The following is a 23,384-nucleotide window of genomic DNA, read 5'->3' as shown; positions in this document are numbered from 1 at the left end:
AAAATCTTTAAAAAAAATAAAAATAAAGTGACTTAATATATCTGTGGAGTAATTCCAGCTCCTAGACAAGAATTCTCAGGTCAGAACTGCCCTGCTTCCTGCTCTGGTTCACTCAGAGTTAATGGCTGATTGACTGGTATACAGTGTGTCTCCTCTTACTACAAGTAGTTTGGGTTAAAATTAAAGAGGTACTGGGGGGATACCTGGGGCTCAGCGGTTTAGCGCCTGCCTTTGACCCGGGGCGGTCCTGGGGTCCCGGGATCAAGTCCTGCGTCGGGCTCCCGCCATGGAGCCTGCTTCTCCCTCTGCCTGTCTCTGCCCCTCTCTATGTCTATCATAAATAAATAAATTAAATAAATAAAAAAAATTAAAGAGGTACTGAAATAACTTTTATAATTCAGATTTTCTCTGGATTGAACACCCCCAGGAATCAGTCAGTGGCATAGTCTTAGTGAGCTTAATGTCCCTGTTTAACATTTATATAGGATTCTGAGTACTGGAAAAACTCTTTGCTTCTGCTGACATTTTGACATGGGTTTAAGCAGTTATGTGAGGGATTATTTCAGCTCTGCCTAAATGACAAAGAATTTTGCTAATTGTAGAGGAATCTTAACATTCTTTAAGCATTGTGCTCTCTTAATACCTTCAGTGCTTTCATTCAAAAAAAGTCCAAAAGAAGATTAGGTAATATTGAATAAAAACACAGGTTAAACAATTCTATCCTTAGATTATCCCCACATGAGGTTATTACTCCTTTTAGTTCTCTAATATTTGATATTTCTTTCATTTTATGACATTTGCAATCCTCTGCTACTGTAAATGAGTTCAACTAATTCAAATACTAGCTTTAAATCCAAATTATGAAAACTCTATTAGAAGCCAGGCTAGTTAATACTTATTTTCACTAATAAGCATTTAAAAAAAAAAGAAAACAAATTGTAAACATTTTTATTTAAATAAGTTTTAGCAAAAAATTAAACAGATTACTTTTCACTGACTAAGAAAATGGGATAGAGCTGATTAATTGTAAGGGATATGGGGTTCAGTATGTCAATATAGTGCTGCAGAAATATAATTGCATCAAAAATATCTAAAAGTATTAAGTGTACAAGCCGACCTCTAGAGTCGAGGTTTATTGGGAGAAACAATGAAAGAATTCATTGTTAACTTGAGTCCACCTCTATCTTTTTAAAGCAAATTAAACTCATACAACCCACTAGAAATGTGTTTCTTTTTTTTTTTTTTTTTTCTGGAATAATTCAGGTGATGGTGAGGGGATTCCACAAAATATATAGTGAGATAATTTGATTATTGATGTAGTTTTGAATATAGGTGAGTTGGTGGTCTGGAGTCTAGGGCCAAGAAAGAATTCCTGAACCGTCTTCAATGCAAACTGGTAGTTTTATTAAGGCATGGGACAGGACCCATGGGTAGAAAGAGCTGCTGCTGCCCTGAGGTTGTGGGCACAACTGATTATATACTTTGGGTTTGGATGAAGTAAAGATAAGGGAAATTTCGAAAGGATCTTCATATCCAAAAGAGAAACAGGATACTAGAGGCCTTGCTCTTGTCAAACCAAATTTCTTTTTCCCTCAAGCAGGGCATTAACATTAAGACATGAGCTTCATGGAGGAACATTATATTCTGTCTTCCTCTAGTATTTGTCAGTGGGCTGCAGGTTATATGGACATTTAATTTTATCTACATTTCCTTCTACCTTTGTTTCCCACATCAATTACTTCTCTTTATCTACTGGTAGTAAAAATATCTAGAGCCAGTTAATTATCTGAATGCAGTATTTTGATTTGTGGTTAAGGCTTTTATTCCTCTGTGATTTTACAAGTGTTTTTAAACTTCATACAGGATATTATTATATACATTATATTTTTTAGTATGTGTTTTTTGTAAACAACTTAATTTTCTTTTGAGAACAAGAGCATATAATCCATAAAATGTACCTATAATTGAATTTACAAATAACATTTTTCATAAGAAGCATCATGACTTCTAAAAATTATAATTTGTGGGTAGTTATTATATGTTTTTCTATTCTTATGAACTCAGATTATGGCTGTATGTTTTACATAAAGATGGTGCTCAATAAATGCTTATTGAACAAACTCAAGAATAACTACAGGTGTTTTGGAACACCTAGATGGCTCAGCAGTTGAGCATCTGCCTTCTACTCAGGGTGCGATCCCAGGTCCGGGATCAAGTCCTGCATTGGGATCCCTGTGAGGAGTTTGCTTCTCTCTCTGTCTATGTCTCTGCCTCTTTATGTCTCTCAAGAATAAATGGATAGAATCTTTAAAAATAATAATAATATAACTATATATAATTATTATAATACATTAATAATATGATATTATTATTACAGGTATTTCTGATTAAATAAAATATGCACATCAGGAGAATTGCCTTTTGAATAGTAACATATTACACAGGAAATATTTTTCGAACTCAAATTTTGACAGTATCTTAGGTCTACCAGTTGTTAACTATGAGATATTAGGCAAATCACATTGCCACTAAGAATTCTGTTGCCTCATTTATAAAATGAGGATGCTTAACCTCCAGTGCCGTGAAAGTACTAATAATGGCAGGGTATGTAAAGTGTCTAACAAATGTCTGTCACATGGTATACATTCATTAAATGGTAACAATTATATATTGCTTATTATGTCTACTTTTTAACTTTCCACAAACAGGATTTTATGCTGTTTGATATATGATAAGCAAATTTTCATAACAGATAAGGTTTCAGCTCTGTGTACTACTATTTTCCACCTTTCATACACTCTACTTTTTTCTGCCAGAATCAATTCTTTGATAGTTTCTTATTAGCAGTGTGACTACTCTAATATGAATGGGGATTCTTAGGCCCAAGACAGAAATTATCCCATTGGTCCATATTTATTTTTCATCTCCTACTTCCTTCAAGATGGGGTCCAAATTCAAGAGATTTTGCATTTCTAAGGAATCATGAGAGAATTGGAACATCTGATTCTTTATTTGTCCTTGCTGGCATCCATGGAAATAATCTAGTTTCTTGTCTCATCTTTTGAAACTAAGAGCTAATTAAGAAATTCCCTTTTTATTACTTGCTGTTGTTGTGTCATAGTTTTCCAAGAGCAGTGCCACCAAAGAGCCTGGGTGGAGTGGATGTATGTGCAGGGAAAAATATCTGAAGAAAAGTTAATAGTTTAAATATATTAAACTTCCATATACAAAAAGACAAGGAATATTCAAATAGTAATGAATTATCTGTTGTTATTAGCTAAAAGGGAATTTTAGAGGGAAAAGAGTGTCCCACAGGTAGAGGAAATAAATTCAGATTTAGATACATCAAAGTCAATTCAGTAAAAAACTCAGAAGTTTGTAGGAGTCGGCTCTGTCATCGCTGACTACTAACCAAGGGCAACAATCAGGTTACACACAACACTCTGGTCAGGCAACATGGGTAACAAGGTGAAAAACAAGTTTTCTCTCTATTTCTGTTGCCATAATGGCTAAGGGAAAAAGAAAGGGAGGGAGAGAGAGAGAGAGAGAGAGAGAGACAGAGACTGAGACAGAGACAGAGACAGAGACAGAAAAAATAAAAGTTCTCCCTGTTTCTTCTTGGGAAAAACATGGCCTTGAAGTTGTGTAGTTTTTACTTGCTAGATTACTTACCTATTTGTAGGTGAAGTTTGGTGAAGATACATTGGCTCATGAGTAAATATTATATAGTCTATTCTATCTAGGGCTTATATGATTCCTAAATCATGCTTTTTTTCTTTATAAAAATCCAAGATAAAATAATTCTAGAACTTCAGAAGATACTCAGAGGCAGAAGCTACTTGAATTTAAACAAATCTTTTAATAAACCAACCACAGAAAGTGAAATTAAATGGAATGCTATTTATCTTTATCCAGTTCTGATCCAAAAAAGTGATAATTTGTTGCTGATTGTCCTATCAACTGTAACATGAAACATGGATCATCGACAAGCTTAGCAATATAAGGAGGAAAATGCAGAACCGGGAAGAGGTATGGAAAAGATAGCTCAGGAGAGACATTTTCACACAAATCTCATCTAAATTTCCCCCATTAATCCTCCAGGACTGTGTATCAGAGTTCTATCAGAGAAATAAATATAGTACAATTGATCTAGAATACAACATTATAGAAGTTGGACCTCAAACCATTGTGAGTGGTAGATCCATCTATGCAGGTATTGTCTGTTGTTCCGCCTCTAGGTCACCCAGACAAGCAGTTGGGAAGTAAAGTGGAAAAGTTGAGACCTGCACAGACAAGTTGGAATCCACGAGAATGTGGTTACTGGAATCCATAAGTAGAATTTGTGTCTGTCTGTCATTACCTATAATCATGATACCATGATGGCTGCAGAAGGAGGTACCCTTTGCCATGTTGCTGCACTGTACCTGGCCTAAAGCTTGAAGAAGCATATAAAATGTGAGCTGAAGAAACAGGGTCCTCTGGTGCCCACTCTATTGAAATGAGTTAGTAGATTAGCAACAAGGTAAATGAATTTCCAGGATACCTGGTGATCTGTACCAATCTTCAGAACTTAAGATCTGCCTTCCAGATCTTATACAAAATATCCTGTGGGTAGTGCCTACAGGAAAGGGAATTCTGGAAAACATAGTTTCACTTTAGGTAAGCAGACACAGTACAAAGTTACCACAGATAGTTATTACTAAACATTTACTTTAATTATGAATGAGCATGATTTATATACCTTGTTCTCAATCATTTTTTTTACCTTTGTAAACTATTTAGTAAGTAATTTGTTGGTTATTTCATATGTGAATCATATCAATGATGGATTATATGATAGCAAAATACATATTTAGGACACCAGCAAAGTAGAGGGACTGACCCAAATTAATTATTTTGAACAAATTTGAAATAACTTGACATTTCAAAAAATGTTTACAAAAAACGTTTTTGTTGTTTCAATTGATATTTTATAGTTTGGTGTTGCTTTATGTTGAATTGTGGATTAAGATGGGCAGTAGGCAAAGACATACCATAATTTTATCATGTCTTAAGATCTCCAGAGAGCTTAAAGTAGTCCTGAAATTCTAGAATTATCAAAGAATAACTCAGTTGTTTATACAAAAATCTCAAAAACAAAACCTTTTTAGGATTTAAAAAGTGAAATCTTACGGACTAAGTCCAGTCAACTTTTGAAGTCACCTTCTTGGTAACTAGTCTGGGAATACAAAGTTAGGAGTACACTCCTTAAAAAATAAAGCCTCAGTAGAGACTGTTTTCTAGGTGTGCTGGGGATTTGCTTTATGTTATCAGCCAGGAATCTTAAATATATCAAGATTAACCTTTGTCAGGAACTGTAGAAAATGTGAAGCCTATTGATATCTTTCAATCAATGAATACATAAAATCTAGTAGTAAAATGCCATCTCTCACAACTTCATTCAAGCTCCAAAACTGATTTGTGAAAATTTAGACAGATTTTAAATGCCTTTTGTATTTCTTCTACTCTTGAATATAGTGTATCTTCACAGTAAGGGATGGTAATTCTATATAAATTGAAAAAGCTCCTAGAGTAAGGTTACCAGATAAAATACAGGACATTCAGTTCAATTTAAATTTCAGATAAACATTACTTTCTTTAGTATAAGTATTGCATGAGGGCATTTTTTTAAAGTGTATCTGTTATCTGAAATTCAAATTTAACTAGGTGCCCTGTATTTTTATTTTATTTAACTGGCAATTCTACCCTAAGCATATATAGAAAATTAATATAAAAATGCTCACCTGAATTGTGTGCATCACCCCATGGGACTATGAACAGAGAATGAGAAGGCTAGAAGGAAATCTTCTTGAGATCATGTGCAAATTTTCGTGATGAGGAAGAAGTCCCCTCCCTGCCTCCTTATCCCCATCTCCACTCCATCCCTGGAGCCATGTAATCTTCTAGCCATTTTAGTCTCAGGGGCCTGCCTGCATCACTAAGAATGAATTACATTGGCTGTGTATCTCCCCATTCCTAAAGTAAGTGTTTACCATTGTTGTCATGTTTCCCTTTTCTCTCAATGCTTCTTGGTAACAATCTCAGCTGCTAATGTCAAAAAAGGAACAAAGATTCTATTGTCATAAAAGTGCTTCTAACATTTTTTTTTTTAATTATACACTGTGGTAATATAACTAGCTTAAAAAGTAATCTCTGAAACCGTCAAGAGAGGAAGGAAGGACTGTTGAAACCCCAAAAAGACAAAAATAGAAAGAATATTAAAACTGCAACTGATCACATTTGGATACTTCCAATGGCTTCTTTCCTCTTTCAGACTTTTGAGAGCTTAACATTTAAAGACCTATTGGGAAGAGCAGTGGAAAAAGGATTACAAATAAATAAAGTCTAAGTCTACAAAGCAGATGAATAAAAAGCAAACAAACAAATATATGTCAAATAAATGAATTGCCTTTAAGCATTATACCTTCTCCATGCCCTGTGAAAAAATCATAAAGTATATAAAATGGAAGTCATCTATATTATTGCAAAGGCTTATTGTCAATAGCTTTTTAGTGTTTTTTTCCAACTAACTAATTTGTACTGACACCAGTAGTTTTAATTATAGCAAGATGATACAAGGAGATTTTAGAATAAAATAAATACAGTGTAGTTCTTAGGAGAATAGCATTTTTAATTAGATAGCTTGGAAATAAATATGGATTCTGTCTCTTTCAGCTAGAGGATCTTGGTCAGATAAGCTACTTAACCTTCTGAAGCTCTGATTTAGTTTATCCATTTGTAAATTGCTGTTATTACTGGCATCTCTTTTATAGGGCTCTGTTGTGATTAAGTGAGATAAAGTTTGTAAATGTTTTGGAGTAGGGCCCACCAAATAATTTAAGGTAACTATTATTTATGATGCAGCTCATTTTTTCTAAAATTTTTGTTTCATAAATTGCCAAAGAAGCGTGTAAAGTTTTGTTTTGAGTCTGGTAAGAAAAACTGAAGAACTTTGAACCTCAGGGAATGCAAAGAGGAAAGAGATGTGTTCATCATTGATTTATTCAGCGTATTTATACTGAGTATCCACTATGTACCAAGCACTATGGGAAACTGAGTTTACAGAGCTGAATAAAACATCCTCTGTCCTTAAAGACTGTGCAATCTAATAAAGGGGGATGGCCAGAGTACAAGATACTCTTTTCTAGTGTGTTAGGTGCAGTGATGCAAATGCTTAGTGGGTGAAAGGCACACACCAGCATCTCAGGTGGACAGAGAAGGAGGCATTCTTGAGTATAAATGTCTTTGTTAAGTCTTGAAAGATGTACGTGAATTACTCAGATGAAGGATAATTTATGGGTAGATTTTATTTATTTTTTTTTCAAATTTTTATTTATTTTATGATAGTCATCACAGAGAGAGAGAGAGAGAGGCAGAGACATAGGCAGAGGGAGAAGCAGGCTCCATGCAGCGGGAGTCCGACGTGGGATTGGATCCGGGGTCTCCAGGATCGTGCCCTGGGCCAAAGGCAGGCGCCAAACTGCTGCACCATCCAGGGATCCCTATGGGTAGATTTTATGACATAACTACAGCTTGAAGTTTCATTGTAGCCTAGTATAGGATCTATAAGAGCTATAAAGAACTACAGTGTAAAGTTCAATACAGGACTGTCAGGATATTAATCTAGTGGAAGCCACAGCCAGATAGTGGAAGGTCTTACATAGCAGAGTTAGGTGTTCAAATTTTATCATGAAGGCATGAAGGAACTTTGGGAGGATTTTAATCAAGGGAGAGGTATAATCAGATTTTTCCTATTTAAAAGATCACTCTGGAGACATGAAAATATTTTGTTGAAGGGAGGTATGTACAGAGGCAAGAAACCCACATCTGTTGCAGTAATCAAGGTGAAATTCTGATTAAGAAAATGGAAATGGCAACAGAAACAGAGAAGGAAATGAATCAAGAAATACTTAGGACTAGAATTAAAAGGGTTGGGGTATGAGGGTTGAGGGAAAAGGATAATCCATAGGAACTCCCAAATATCTGCTTTTGGACACAGATCAGAGTATGGAGGCTGGCAGAAGGGCAGGGCGTTGAGCTTCTATAAGTCATTAAGTAATTGGCAGCATTAGCCAGAGAATCTAACTGTGAGACATTTAATCGGTATCAGGAAAACACTATTTTTAACATGTTCTCCCCTGTTAGGCTTTTAATATTTCCCAAAATCTAAAAGTAGTGTATTCTGGTTTTAAAGCTCTTGGCAAATATGTTGCATATATCTTATCAGCTCTTTTTCATTTCTAAGGGGGTTTTAAGTGGAAATATGCTTCTTCCTCTAGTAAAGAGAAGAAAAGGAGAAGAAAGCAGGCAGGGGTAAAAACTCTTGTTAACAATTTTGCCTTTAGTGGACAGCAAAGCATATGCCATAAATTCACACATATATGGAGTTACTCAAAAGCAAGAACACCTACGTATTTCTAAAGCAGTTCACCTAAAATTGAAATGAAAGCAAGAGTATTAGTAATTGGATTTAAATATGAGGTCAAAACAGATGCGAAAAGAAAGCTGCATATGATGAAAGATAGCAATAAAAACATATGATATAAATGGAATATTTAAAGAACCTCCAAATAATTTAACTTAGGAAAGTTTTTTTTTTCTCTGGGAAGTCTGACACTTGACATACTACATAAGTTTTATAATAACATCAGCATTACTTATTAGAATAAGAAATTTTATGAGACATTGGTAGAGTATATTGAAATGACAGATTCATGTGAAGTCCCAATTTTCAGTAGCTTATAACTTTGGCAGAACATTTAATTTCAAATGGAACTTGGCATGAGTTTATTCTCTGTCAGACTTCAGTCCTTGCCAAGTTTGACAAACATCCAGTTCAGCTGTTTTGGACTAATATGAATGCCAAAGTAAAGACTTTTTTTTACATCCAATTGAACATTTTTCATTATAAAAAGCAAAAATGAGTAAATGAGTGTTTATTGTCAGGCTGTTTAATTAATGTAAAACAATCCTCACACACAAAGCAGAAATGCAAAGTGATTCAGTGAGCAAAGTAATGGAGTGGGGACTCCGTAAGTAATTCCAGTTTTGCTACCAATTCACTTTATACATTTGGAAAAGTTACTTAGCCTCTTTGTGTCTCAGCTTACTCAACAGTAAAATTAGGAGATTAATGAAAACCTACATAATCATAATAATGAAATGACAGTAAAGCAGTTTACAAATTTAAACACATAATAACTTATCTTGTCAATTTCCTTGCATTTAAATAGATATTCTTGCATTTTTATGTAGATAAATAACTTTCACTATGCTATGGTGAACTATCAAAAGTTGTATAAAAATATTGTCTATTAATATATAAACTATACCCTGGGAATTAGGATCTTTGGGAAGCTGTGTTTATTCTTTTGATTCATTGAATATCATTTACTATTTAATGATTTGGTTCACCATTTTGTAAATTAGTACTTCATTATATAAAACAACACCCTCATGGCTTAAAAAGGTTAGTGAAGTCTATTCCAAAAAATAACCAATTTTCTATTAGAAAATAGTTCATGCACTGGACAAATAAACAAAAACAAAACAAAAACAAAGACGGACTAGCTAAAAACTCGCTGAAAATAATGTAGGCTTGGGCAGCCCCGGTAGCTCAGTGGTTTAGCGCCGCCTGCAACCTGGGGCAGGATCCTGGAGTCTCGGGATCGAGTCCCACATCAGGCTCCCTGCATGGAGCCTGCTTCTCTCTCTCTGCCTGTGTCTCTGCCTCTCTCTCTCTCTCACTGTGTCTCTCATGAATAAATAAATAAAATCTTAAAAAAAAAGAAACTAGTAAAAAAATAAAAGAAAATAATGTAGGTTCTTTCTATGTGTAATGAGTGAAATTACCATTTTCTGGTCACATTAAAAATCAGCTCTTTTACTTGACACACTCAATTAAATGACAGTTTGAATTGCCTCTCAGAACATCCTCAAAACACCAGAATAATCCAATAATTTTAATTCCATATACATAGCAAATATTATATCCAACAGATTTCTATTTATTTGTGTCTAGACTGCATAGAGCCACACATGAAAGAAAAAACATTAAATGGCATTTAGTTATATAGTTATTTAGTTATATAGTTATATTTAGTTATATAGTTATCTACAAACATCCAGGTGTTTGCTGTTATTTAACAATAAATACAAAGAGTGATATTACTAAGATGGCAAAGTCAGAGACCTCAGCTCCATCCTTGACAAAGATCAACAAATAAACAGCTATCCAAAATCAAAAAGAGATCTGAGAGTGCTCTGGAGTCCACTTAAGAAACTCCAGTCATTCAATGGAACAACAACAACAACAACAACAACAACAACAACAACAACAAATTGAGAATAAATGCAAAAAAAAATAATAAAAAGAAAGGAGAACAGATTCATTTCATCATCTCATCCCACCTGTTAGCAGTGCTAAGTGCTAAGAAAACAACTCAACTAGAGAGAGTTCTCCTCACAGGGAAAGGAAGGAAGGATTAAGTGACCAGTTTCTGCAGTCTTTTAGAAGTCTGCAGGATGATTCTGCTTTGGTTTTATCCCACTCAGATATTGGCAAAGCTGAATTGCATAGAGATGGCTAGGGACAAGGAAGAGGTCAAATAATTATTTTAAGATGCTCAGAGAACTACAAAAGAATACCAATAGATAATTGAACAATATCAAGAAAACAATACAAGACAAAGGAGAAGTTCAAGAAGATAGAAAACATAAAAGAACCAAACAGAAATTTTGGAACTGAAGAATACAATGACAAAATTGGAGAATTCAGTAGAGAGTTTCAACAGCAAATGGACCAATCAAAAGAATCAGTAAACTTGAAGACAGGTCATTTGAAATTATCCTGTCAGAGGAGGAAAAAAAAAAATGAAATGGAATGGAAAAAGTCTGCAAGTCTAATGGGATACTATTTTAACAGACAACTTTTGTGTCATTAGGTTCTGAGGAAGAAAGTGGTTGGAAGGTTTATTAAAATAAATAATGGCTAGAACTTCCCACACCTAGGGAGAGATCTGGACATTCAAGTTCATGAAGCTAATACATCATACGAACATTCCAACCCAAACAATCTTCTCCAAGACACATTATAATAAAACTCTCTGAAATCACAGACAACAAGAGAATTTTAAATGTAGCAAGGAAAAAAATGTCTCTGAATACAAGAGAACTCTCATAAGGCTATCAGTGGATTTCTCAGCAGAGATCTTGTGGGCCAGGAAAGAAGAGGATGACATGTTTGGAATGCTGACAGAAAGACACCCAACCAAGAATATTTTACTGAGCAAAATTGTCCTTCATAAATAAAGATGAGATAAAGACTTTCCCAAACAAACAGAAGCTGAGTTAATTATCATTAGACCTGCCCTAAATTCTGAAAGGGGGTTCTCAGACTGAAATAAAAGGATGCTAGTGCATGATATGAAAACATATGAAAATAAATAACACAGTGGTAAAGTCAAGTATATAGTCAGTTCACAATACTCTAATGCTAGTGATGTGTTAACCTCTTCACTCTAGTATATAGGTTAAAAAAATGAGACTCAAGTAACTATAGCAACCATAATTTGTTAATGGATACACAACATAAAAAGATTCAGAGTATGATGTCAGAAACATACAATGTGTGAGGAAAAAATATAAGAATTTTCTTATGCAGCCAAAATTAAATTGTTAACAGTTTAAAATAGATGATTATATCTATAAGATGTTTCAAGTAAGTTTCAGGGCTACTGTGAAACAAAAGCCTACAATAGATACGTAAAGATAAAGACAGGGAAATCAAAGTATACTACTATGGAAAATTACCATTTACAGAGCACGACAGCAAGAGAGAAAGAAAGGAATAAAGGAACTATAAAACAGCCAGAAAACTATTAACAAGGTGGCAATAGTAAGTCCGTCCTTGTCAATAATTACTTTAAATGTAGACAAATTAAATGATCCAATCAAGAGGTATAGAAGAACTGGATGGATAAAAAACAAGACCCAACTATATACTGCCAAAAGGGATTCACTTCAGCTTTAAGAACACATATAGGTTCAAAGTGATAGGATGGAGAAAGACGTTCCATGGAAACAGAAGGCAAAAGAGAGTAGGAATAGCGGTTCTTACATCAGACAAAATAGACTTTAAGTAAAAAATCTGTAACAAGAGACAAAGAAGGTTATTATATAATTATAAAGGGGTCAATTCTTCAAGAAGATAGAAACATTGTAGATATCTATCTATCTATCTATCTATATCTATATATATCAATCAATAGATACATATTAAGATCAGAGCACCTAAACATAAGCATTAGTTAACAGTCTTGAAGAGAGTAATATAAATATAATAGTAGTAGGATACTTCAATACCAATTTTCAACAATGAATAAATGTGAAGACAGAAAAGCAGTAAAGAAACATTGGATTTCAACTATACTTAAGACCAAATGAACTAACAGCCATATACAGAATATTTCATCCAACAGACTACACATTCTCCTTAGCACACGTGGAATATTCTGCAGAAAAGACACATGTTCGGTCATAAATCAAGTCTCAGCAAAATTTAAAAAGATTGAAATTATACAACTATCTTTTCCAACTATAGTGGTAAGAAACTAGAAATCAGTAACAGGAAGAAAACTAGAAAATTCACAAATTTGTGAAAATTAAAACCACACTCTTGAACAACTAAAATGCCAAAGATGAAATAAAAATAGAAATATGTTTTGAAACAAACAAAAATGGAAACACGACATATCAAAACTTCTGAAATTTAACAAAAGCAGTGCTAAGACAGAAGTTTAGAATGATGAATTAAGAAAAAATAAATATTTCAAATAAGCAACCTAATTGTACATCTTCAGGAATGAGAAAAACAAGAATAAAATAAGCTCAAAATTAGAAGGAAGGAGATAACTAAGAACAAAGCAAAAATAAATAAGGTAGAGACCAGAAATAACAATAGAAAATACCAATGAAACTAAGAATCGGCTTCTTGTAAAGATAAGCAAAACTGATAAATCTTTATCTAGACTTACCAAAAAAAAAAAAAAAAAGAGAGGGGACTCTCTCTTTTATTCAAATAAAATTTAAATGAAAAAAGAAAGTTTATAACTGCTACCAGAGAAATGTGAAGACTCATGAGACGAATATAAATAATTAGATGCTAACAAATTGGTCAACCTAGAAGAAATGAATAAATTCCTAAAAACACAATCAAGATTGAATCATGAAGAAAGGGATAATCTAAACAGGCCAATAATATCAAAAAAAGATTATATCAGGGGATCCTGGGTGGCTCAGCAGTTTAGCGCCTGCCTTCAGCCCAGGGCATGGTCCTGGAGTCCCAGGATTGAGTCCCACGTCGGGCTCCCTGAATGGAGCCTGCTTCTCCCTCTGCCTCTCTCTCTCTCTCTGTGTGTCTCTCATTAATAAATAAATAAAATCTTAAAAAAAATTATATCAATCTTTTATATCAATAATCACCCAAAAGGATAAGATACCTAGGAATAAACTTAACCAAAGACATAAAGGATCTATACCCTAAAAACTACAGAACACTTCTGAAAGAAATTGAAGAAAACACAAAGACATGGAAAAACATTCCATGCCCATAGATTGGAAGAATTAATATTGTGAAAATGTCAATGCTACCCAGGGAAATTTACACATTTAATGCAATCCCTATCAAACTACCATGGACTTTCTTCAGAGAGTTGGAACAAATCATCTTAAGATTTGTGTGGAATCAGAAAAGACCCCGAATAGCCAGGGGAATATTGAAAAAGAAAACCGAGTCAGGGGCATCACAATGCCAGATTTCAGGTGTACTATAAAGCTGTGATCATTAAGACAGTGTGGTACTGGCACAAAAACAGACACATAGATCAATGGAACAGAATAGAGAACCCAGAAATGGACCCTCAACTCTACGGTCAACTAATATTCGACAAAGCAGGAAAGACTATCCACTGGAAAAAGGACAGTCTCTTCAATAAATGGTGCTGGGAAAATTGGACAGCCATGGGCAGAAGAATGAAACTAGACCATTCTCTTACACCATACACAAAGATAAACTCAAAATGGATGAAAGATCTAATTGTGAGACGAGACTCCATCAAAATCCTAGAGAACACAGGCAACACCCTTTTTGAACTTGGCCACAGCAACTTCTTGCAAGATACATCTATGAAGGCAAGGGAAACAAAAGTAAAAATGAATTATTGGGACTTAAGCAAGATAAAAAGCATCTGCACAGCAGAAGAAACAGTCAACAAGACTAAAAGACAACCTACAGAATGGGAGAAGATATTTGCAAATGATGTAGCAGATAAAGGGCTAGTATCCAAGATCTCTAAAGAACTTATTTAACTCAACAGCAAAGAAACAAACAATCCAATAATGAAATGGGCAAAAGACATGAACAGAAATCTCACAGAGGAAGACATAGACATGGCCAACAAGCATATGAGAAAATGCTCCCCATCACTTGCCATCAGGGAAATACAAATCAAAACCACAATGAGATGCCACCTCACCCCAGTGAGAATGGTGAAAATTAACAAGACAGGAAACAACAAATGTTGGAGAGGATGTGGAAAAAGGGGAATCCTCTGGCATTGTTGTTGGACACCTGCACCCCAATGTTTATAGCAGCAATGTCCACAATAGCCAAACTGTGGAAGGAGCCTCGGTGTCCATTGAAAGATGAATGAATAAAGAAGATGTGGTTTATGTATACAATGGCTAAACATTACTCAGCCATTAGAAACGACAAGTACCCACCATTTGCTTCAATGTGGATAGAACTGGAGGATATTATGCTGAGTGAAGTAATATCAGTCAGGGTGACAAAACATGAGAGATACCTAACTCTGGCAAATGAACAAGGGGTGGAGTAAGGGGAGGTGGGTGGGGGGTTGGGATGACTGGGTGATGGGCACTGAGTGGGGCACTTGATGGGATGAGCACTGGGTGTTATGCTGTATGTTGGCAAATTGAACTCCAATAAAAAAATATACAAAAAAGGATATCAAAGAAAATATAAGTAAATATAAGTAAATGGAAGATATCCCATGTTCATAAATCAGAAGAATTAATATTTTTAAAATAACCATACCCAAAGCCATTTATAGATTCAGTGTAATCCTTATCAAAATTCCAATGATATTTTTGACACAAATAGAAAGGAATACTAACATTTATATAGAACCATTAAAGACCCTAATTAGCTGGAGAAATCCTAAGGACAAAATTGGAGGCATCACACTTCCAGTATCCAAACTATATTGCAAAGCTATAGTAATCAAAACGTAAAGTACTTACATAAAATCCAAAACATAGACCAATAGAACAGAATCAAAGGTCAGAAATAAACCCACATGTACATGGTCAACAAAAATTAAAAAGGAAGCCAAGAGTATTCAATGGGGAAAGATAATTATGTCTTCAACAAATGATGTTAGGAAAACTAGAAATTCACATGCCAAAAAATGAGGTTGGAACCCTAACTTACATCACTCACAAAATTAACCCAAAACTGATTAAAGACTTAAATGTAAAACTTGAAACTAAAGTTTTTTGAAGAAAATAAAGGAAAAAACTCTGATATAGTTCTCGAACAATAATTTTGTGTATATGACACAAAAAGCACAAACGACAGCAACAAGAAAATCAACAAGCAGGACTACATCAAACCATAGCTTCTGCAAAGCAAAAGAAACAATCAAAAAAAATGAAAGGCAACCTCCTGAATGGGATAAAATATATTCAAACATATCTAACATATTGAAAATATATCCAATAAATGGTTAAAATCCAAAATATATAAGGAACTCCTAAAACTCAATAGCAAAAATCAGTCAGATTAAAAAATGGGCAGAGGACTTGAATCATAGGGAACTGCAAATCAAAACTGCAATGAGATTTCATCTCATACATGTTAGAATGGCTGTTATTAAAAAAAAAAAAAGGTAACAAATGCTGGGTAGAATATGATGGGAAGGAAGCCCTAATTCCTTGTTGATGGGAACAGAAATCGGTAATGCCATTATGGAATACGTATGGAGGGTCCTCAACAATTAAAAATAGAACTACCATATGATCCAGCAATCCCACTTTGGGTTATATATTTGAGGAATATGAAATCACTGTTTTGAAAAGATATCTGCACTTCCATGCTCATTGCAGCATTATTCCCAGTCGCCAAGATATATGATAGCAATAGAAGTATCTATGAATAGATAAATGGATAAAGAAAAATGTGAGATTCACACACACACACACACACACACACACAGGAATGTTGTTCAGCCATAAAAAAGAAGAAAATCCTGCCATTTGTATCAACATAGATGGAGTTTGACGACATTATGCTAAGTGAGAGAAGTCAGAGGGAAGGAAATACCATATAATCTCACTTATAAATGGACTCTAAAAAAATCAAAATTGTAGAAGCAGAAAGTAGAATGGTGGTTGTCAGGAGCTGAGGGGTGGGAGAAATGGGGAGATGTTAGTCAAAATGTACAAACTTTCAGTTATAAGATGAATAAGTTCTGGGAATATAATTTTCAACACAGTAACTCTACCTAACAATCCTGCTCTGTTTCTTGAAAGTTGCTATAAGAATAGAGTTTTAATGTTCTCACCATAACAACAACAAAATGATAATTATGTGAAATGAAGAATATGTTAAGTAACCTTATTATGGCAAACATTTTGCAATCTATATGTGTATTAAGTCATCACATCATCTACCTGTAATACTGTGATTTATAATAAGAAATATATGTTTGGTTTTTGTCCTTGTTTCTGCCACAGAGCTTCTAAAATCTTGCATTTTCCTAAGGGATGAGAGGCATAATGATGTTTTTTGTTATGTTAATATAATGACTCTGGGAAAGCACCATAAGTAACCCAAGAATGGAACTGGTTGTCAGGAGACCTAACCATGTGATTAAAGACTTGGAACTTTCTGTCCCACTCCCCTAATCGCTGGGAGGGGAGAAGTGCTGGAAGTTGAGTCAATTGCCAATGACCAATGATTTAATAAGTCATGCGCATGTAATGAACATCCATAAAAACCCAAAAGGATGGAGTTCAGAGAGTTTCTAGGTTGGTGAACACTTGGAGATTCCTGGAGAGTAGTATGCCAGGAGAAGATATGGAAGCTCTATATCTTTTCCCAATATCTTGCCTTATGCATCTGTTCTATCTGGCTATTTCTGAGTTATTTCCTTTGTAATAAACTGGTAATCCAGTGAGTAAAACGTTTATAAGCATTGTGAGCTGCTCTAGGAAGTGAGTCGTTGGAATTCCCAATTTATAACTGGTTGGTCAGAAACACAGGTGATAACTTATGGATTACAATTGGAACTTGAAGTGGTAGAGAGGGAAATCTTGTAGGACTGAATCTTTAACCTGTGGAATTTGACACTATCTTTCAGTAGATACTATCAGAATCAAGTTGAATTATAAAATAACCAGCTGGTGTCCAAAAATTCTTTGGAAAATATACTCTTCCCCAACACTGGAAATTGAGTGCAGAATTGTAATATCTTAAACTTACATACTGTTATTTATTAATTATTTCTCAATAAAGCTAGCAAAAACCTTTAAAAGAAATTCAAACCTACTTGCCTTCCTCTCCTTCTTGCTGAGCTTAGTGGTTTTCACCAGGAATTTTGACTTATTGCCTCTCTCCTTAGGATAGAGTCCTATAAACAGTTTGTTATTACTATTATAATGGAAATTTAGGCCAGACATCCTTGGCAATAGATTTAATCATTATCCTTTATTAAATAAGAGAATACCTTAACCTAAAGAAAGAAAAAAAAATAAGCCAAGGGTATTATATCAAGTATGTTATATAATTTCTGTATTTTATATTTATATATTATATTATTTTAAACTTCCAACACGAGTGATGGCTCCCATTGACTACACTGGAAAGATGCTTGCTTCTATAACCAAAATGGGATCTATGCCATCTATAATTCTTAACTTTATTAGTCAGCAAATATATGCATAGTGCTGTGACTATCAAGTTGCTATAAAATAATTTAGAATATTAGAACTTGAAGAGTGTGTTTTAACTAAAAGCTTGCAAAGATAGTATAAAGAACACCAAACTATGTATATAGCATTTTTTTTTTAGTCTAAGGAAACCATATATTTGGTTGTAAGACCTACATCAAATATCTGGTTTGAATTTTACCTGATATTTTATTAACTTCATCATCCTGTCAATAAGAAACTTCCTTGGCTATTGGTGACAGGTTCAAAACTTTCCAAAATGCCTGTAGTTGACCCAACACTATTATTATCAGACTTGTATGTCAGATTGTCACTGAGTTCTAATCAATAATTTTAAAACTAGAAAAAGAGCTAAGATGGCAGCATAGTAGGAGGACCAAAGGTTCATCTCATCCCACAAACACAACTTGATAACTACCAAATCATTCTGAATATCCAAGAAACTAACCTGAGGACTGACCAAACAAACTTCACAAGTAAAGGGAGAGAAGAGGTCACATTGAGGAAGGTAGAAAGTGTAGAGATGTGTTTTGGAGAGAAACAGATTGCGGGTGCTGTGGAGAGGAGGGAGCCCTAGTAGCAGAGAAAGGTGACAGAGGAGTACACAAGGGAACACATGAGAACAAGAGGGACTGATTTTTATGAGCTTTTCCAACCAGCCTGGCTTGAAGACTGAAGTTATAATGGTTGTCAGACTTAGCTGGGATAGAGGTGTGAGGGTGCTACCCTACTCTGAAGCCAGGCAAATAACATGGGGGGCAGACAGTACAATCTGAAGAGCACCTTGGACACAGAATGGGGAGATTATTTGCTCATCCTGGAATGTGTCCATGAGAGGTAGTGTTCAGACATACCTCTCAGGGGACAAATGAGCCTGAGGATGCCATTCCCTACCCCACCCCTCAGCATAAATGGAGAGCCACCTGCTGAAGGTAGCTAACCCAAACACTGCTTGTCTAGCCTGCTTGCTCCAAGTCCTATGCCTTGGCACTCTTGCACATCTGGTCAAACCTGCATTAGTCCCAGTGGGGCAAGATCCTTCCCCAGAAGACCAGTGCAAGCTTTTACCCACACTATGTTCCTAAAGCCTGGTATTCTAAAAATCAGTAGGCTTGACTGGGATAGAGCCCAGAAGGCACTGCACTGCCCACAGAGAATGCAGGCAAAAACCCCAAGGCGATAGCATGAAAACAGCTGTCTGAAAAGCACCTGGGACACTCCGGGGAAGATTATTATATATATATATAATAATTATTCACTTTTCTTGGAGTGCTTCCCTGAGAGCAGCAAGCATAGAAACTCCTCTCTGTGGACAAAGGAGATGACTAGTACCATTTCCCTCCCCCATGACTTCATATAAATTTATTTATTTATTTATTTATTTATTTATTTATTTATTTATTTATTTATAAAAAAGCACAAGTCCAACACTGGCTGCCTAACCTGCTTATATCAGGTCCCACACCTCTGCACTCTGCTGGTACAGCTCTTCTCAGTAAAGTTTGCCTCAATTGCAGCACAGTGGGCCACTTCACACCAACAGAACCCCCCCACCCACACCACATCTACCAACCAGAGAGTTCTGCAAGGCTTCATTTCTAGTGGAAAGAGCGTCAGGTTCTGTGGGAAACCAGCTGCATAGCTTATCTGAGAACTGAATCTTATAGTCCTCAGCACACTGGGGATATGTGAGGTCCTGAGTTGGCACACTGACTCTTGACCACATTGGTCTCCAAATACAGCTCCTCTGCTCCCCCCTCCTTGAGTCAATAGCCTATTCCTTTACCTTTTGAACTTAACATGTTTTTCTCTGCTTCCCAAAGTTGATCATTCCTATAGTCAATCTGCTAGCTCTCTTAATAAAAACTGGAGGAGACAAAGCCTCAGGGTCTGAGTCCAATTCTGGTTTGAGTCTGAGTCTGAGTCTTGGTCCTCCTGCCCCCCCCCCCAATTAAAATTCAGTGAGACTTCGGGTCTTCTTCATATAGTTGCCTCCAACTATTCTGGGTCACAACAAGTTTCCATTTAACAAGCAGACCAGAGCACACTTAGTTAAAACTTGCCACACTCTGGCCAAAGCCCAAACACTGCCCACTGCAGGCAAGGAGAGCCTCTGCAGATAACTGACCTGAAGGATAGAGCAGCCAAAACACAACAACCCAGTGCACACAGCATACACTAGGGACACACCCTGAAGCACCAGGCCCTGGACATATATGACCTCTTCTTCATAAAGCTATTATGTTCAGGAGCAGGAAACATAACAGGCTTTTCAACATACAGAAGAAGACAGAGACCTAGACAAAATGCCAAGACTGAGGAATTCATCCCAAATGAAACAATAAAATAAGGTCCTGGCCAGAGACCTAAGTGAAACAGATATAAATAATATGCACGATGGAGAATATATCTTATTTTTATTTTTCAAAGATTTTATTTATTTATTTGAGAGAGAGCACAAGCAGGCAGTAGGGACAGAGGGAGAGGGACAAGCAGGCTCTCCCCTGAGCAGGGAGCCCAATGTGGAGCTCAATCCCAGGACCCTGGGATCATGGTCTGAGCCAAAGGCAGACATTTAACCAACTGAGCCACCCAGGTATCCCCTGATGGATTTAAAGCAACAATTAAAAGGATACTAGCTGGGCTTGAGAAAAGACTTCATGGAGGTTCTTACCATAGAGACAGAAGAGTTAAAAAGAATCAGAAATGAAAAATGCAGTAACTGATCAAAACAGACTGAATACAATGAACACAAAGATGAAAGAATCAGAGGAATGCATAAGTGATATAGAAGATAAAATAATGGAAAATAATGAAGCTAACATGAGAGAAAGAAAAATTATGGAACATGAAAATAGACTTAGGGAACTCAGTGATCAAATATAGTAACATTCTTATTATAAGAGTCTCAGAAGAGAAGTGAGATAAAAAGGGGTAGAAAATTTGAGGAAATCATAGCTGAAAACTTCCCTAATCTGGGGAAGGAAACAGACATGCAGATCCAGGAGGCACAGAGAATTCCCATCAAAATCAACAAAAGCAGGACAACACCAAGACTTACTGAATTAAATTTGCAAAACATAATGATAAAGAAAAAATCCTAAAAGCAGTAAGACAAAAGAAATCCCTAATTTACAAGGAAGACACATGAGGCTAGCCACAGATCAAGCCACAGAAACTTCACAAGCCAAAAGAGAGTGGCATGATGTATTCAATGTACTGAATGGGGAAAATCTGCAGCCAAAAATACTCTGGGAAGGCTATCATTCACAATAGAGGGAGAGATAAAGAGATTCCGGATAAACAAAAATTAAAGGTATTTGTGACCACTTAGCCATCAAGAAATATTAAAGGAGGCTCTGTGAATAGAAAGAAAGAAAAAGTGACAAAGATAAGAAAAGAACAGAGAAAATCTCAAGAAACAATGACAAAACAAGTAATAAAATGATCATAAATACATATCTATCGATAGTAACTCTGAATGTAAATGCTCCAATCAAAAGACACAGATAAGGTGACAATGGATAAAGAAACAAGACTCATCTATATGCTGCCTACAAGAGACTCATTTTGGATTTAAGGACACCTGCAGGTTGAAAATGAGGGTATGGAAAAACAATTATCATGCTAATGGACACCAAATGCAATCCTTATCAAAATACCAACAGCATTTTTCACAAGCAATCCTAAACTTCCTATTGAACCACAAAAGTCCTCAAATAGCCAAAGCAATCTTGAAAGAGAAAAGCAAAGTGGGAGACATCACAATTCCAGACTTCAAGTTACATTACAAAGCTGTAGCGATTGAGACAGTATGGTACTGGTACAAAAACAAATACATAGATCAATGGAACAGAATAGAAAACCCAGAAATGAACCATGACTATAAGCTTCACTGTAGCAGGAAAGAAAAACAGCCAATCTCTTCAACCAGTAGTGTCGGGAAAACTGGGTAGCAACATGCAAAAGAATGAAACTAGACCATTTTCTTACACTGTACACAGAAATAAATTAAAAATGGATTAAAGATCTAAAATCCTAGAGGATAAGATGGGCAGTAACCTCTTTGATATTAGCAGTAGCATCTTCTTACTAACCATGTTTCCAGAGGCAAGGAAAATAAAGCAGATATAAACCATTGGGACCTCATAAAAATAAAAGCTTCTGCACAGTAAAGGAACTAATCAACAAAACTAAAAGGCAGCTTTTGAAATGGGAGAAAATATTTATAAATGACATATCTGATAATGGGTTAGTATCCAAGATATATAAAGGTCTTATAAAACTCAATGCCCCAAACCAAATAATCTAGTTTAAAAATGGGCAGAAGATATGAATAGACATTTTTTTCAAGGAAAACATACAGATGGCTATCAGACACATGAAGAGATCCTCAACATCACCCATCATCAGGTAAATAAAAATCAAAAGTACATGAGATATCACCTCACATCAGTCAGAGTGGCTAAAATTAACAACACAAGAAACAACGCATATTTGCAAGGATGCAGAGAAAGAGGAACCAACCCTCTTACACTGTTGGAGGGAATGCAAACTGTGCAGCCACTCCAGAGAACAGTATGTAGGTTCCTTAAAAAGTTAAAATAGAACTACCCTATGATCCAGCAAATTGTACTACTGGGTATTTACATAAAGAATATAGAAATACTAATTCAACAGGATACACACACCCTGATGTTTATAGCAGCATTATCAACAATAGACATATCATGGAAAGAGCCCAAATATCTATTATATATAGATATAACAGACAAACAAATATAAAGGGGGGAAAAAAGAGTGGTAAACCAAATAACATACTCTTAATTATAGAGAACAAACTGAGGGTTACCAGAAGGAAGATGGGTTAAATAGGTGTTGAGGATTAAGGAGTGCACCAGTAATAAGTTTTTGTATGTAAGTGATGAATCAGTTAATTCTACACCTGAAAGTAATATTACACTGTATGCTAACTGCTGGAATTTAAATAAAAGCTTGAATAAAAATAATGTTGTGCAATGGCAAAAAAAAATAATAATTTTAAAACTGTGGTTAACAGATAATTAGGAGAGTGGGAGTTCCCCTAAAAAAAAAAGAGAGGTGGAGATCAGAAAAATATTGTAATTGGTGTTCCTAGTCTATGTAACATTTCAAGAAGTTCACTTTCATATTTTCATGTTCTAGGTACTGAATTTCCATAAGAGATTTCATCTGGAGACTTGGTTTGCTGATCAACATTTCATGACTACTGGGATTTAACATATCCAATACATGACTGAACTTGGCTAGTAATAGTAAACATATTTTAAAGATCT

At 35.3% G+C, this 23,384-nt stretch overlaps 1 long non-coding RNA gene across 34 annotated transcripts in view; it reads left to right on the top strand.

Annotated features, from left to right (window-relative positions):
* LOC125754547 (uncharacterized) overlaps positions 1-23,384 on the top strand; it is a 132,467-nt gene that overhangs the window by 27,215 nt on the left and 81,868 nt on the right. For 21 of the 34 annotated variants that reach the window (XR_007409135.1, XR_007409128.1, XR_007409120.1 and 18 more), the window contains exon 4: positions 23,254-23,363. The exons of 5 other annotated variants lie outside the window; for them this stretch is intronic. This is a non-coding gene — a long non-coding RNA (uncharacterized LOC125754547). Of the gene's footprint in view, positions 1-3,915; positions 4,030-23,253 lie in introns of all 34 variants that reach the window. 8 more of the 34 variants (XR_007409132.1, XR_007409127.1, XR_007409112.1 and 5 more) reach the window with 4 other exon arrangements.

The sequence above is a fragment of the Canis lupus genome, chromosome 38 (genome assembly GCF_003254725.2).
Source record: "Canis lupus dingo isolate Sandy chromosome 38, ASM325472v2, whole genome shotgun sequence".
Lineage (NCBI taxonomy): Eukaryota > Metazoa > Chordata > Mammalia > Carnivora > Canidae > Canis > Canis lupus.
This window is presented reverse-complemented; position numbering and strand designations above follow the sequence as displayed.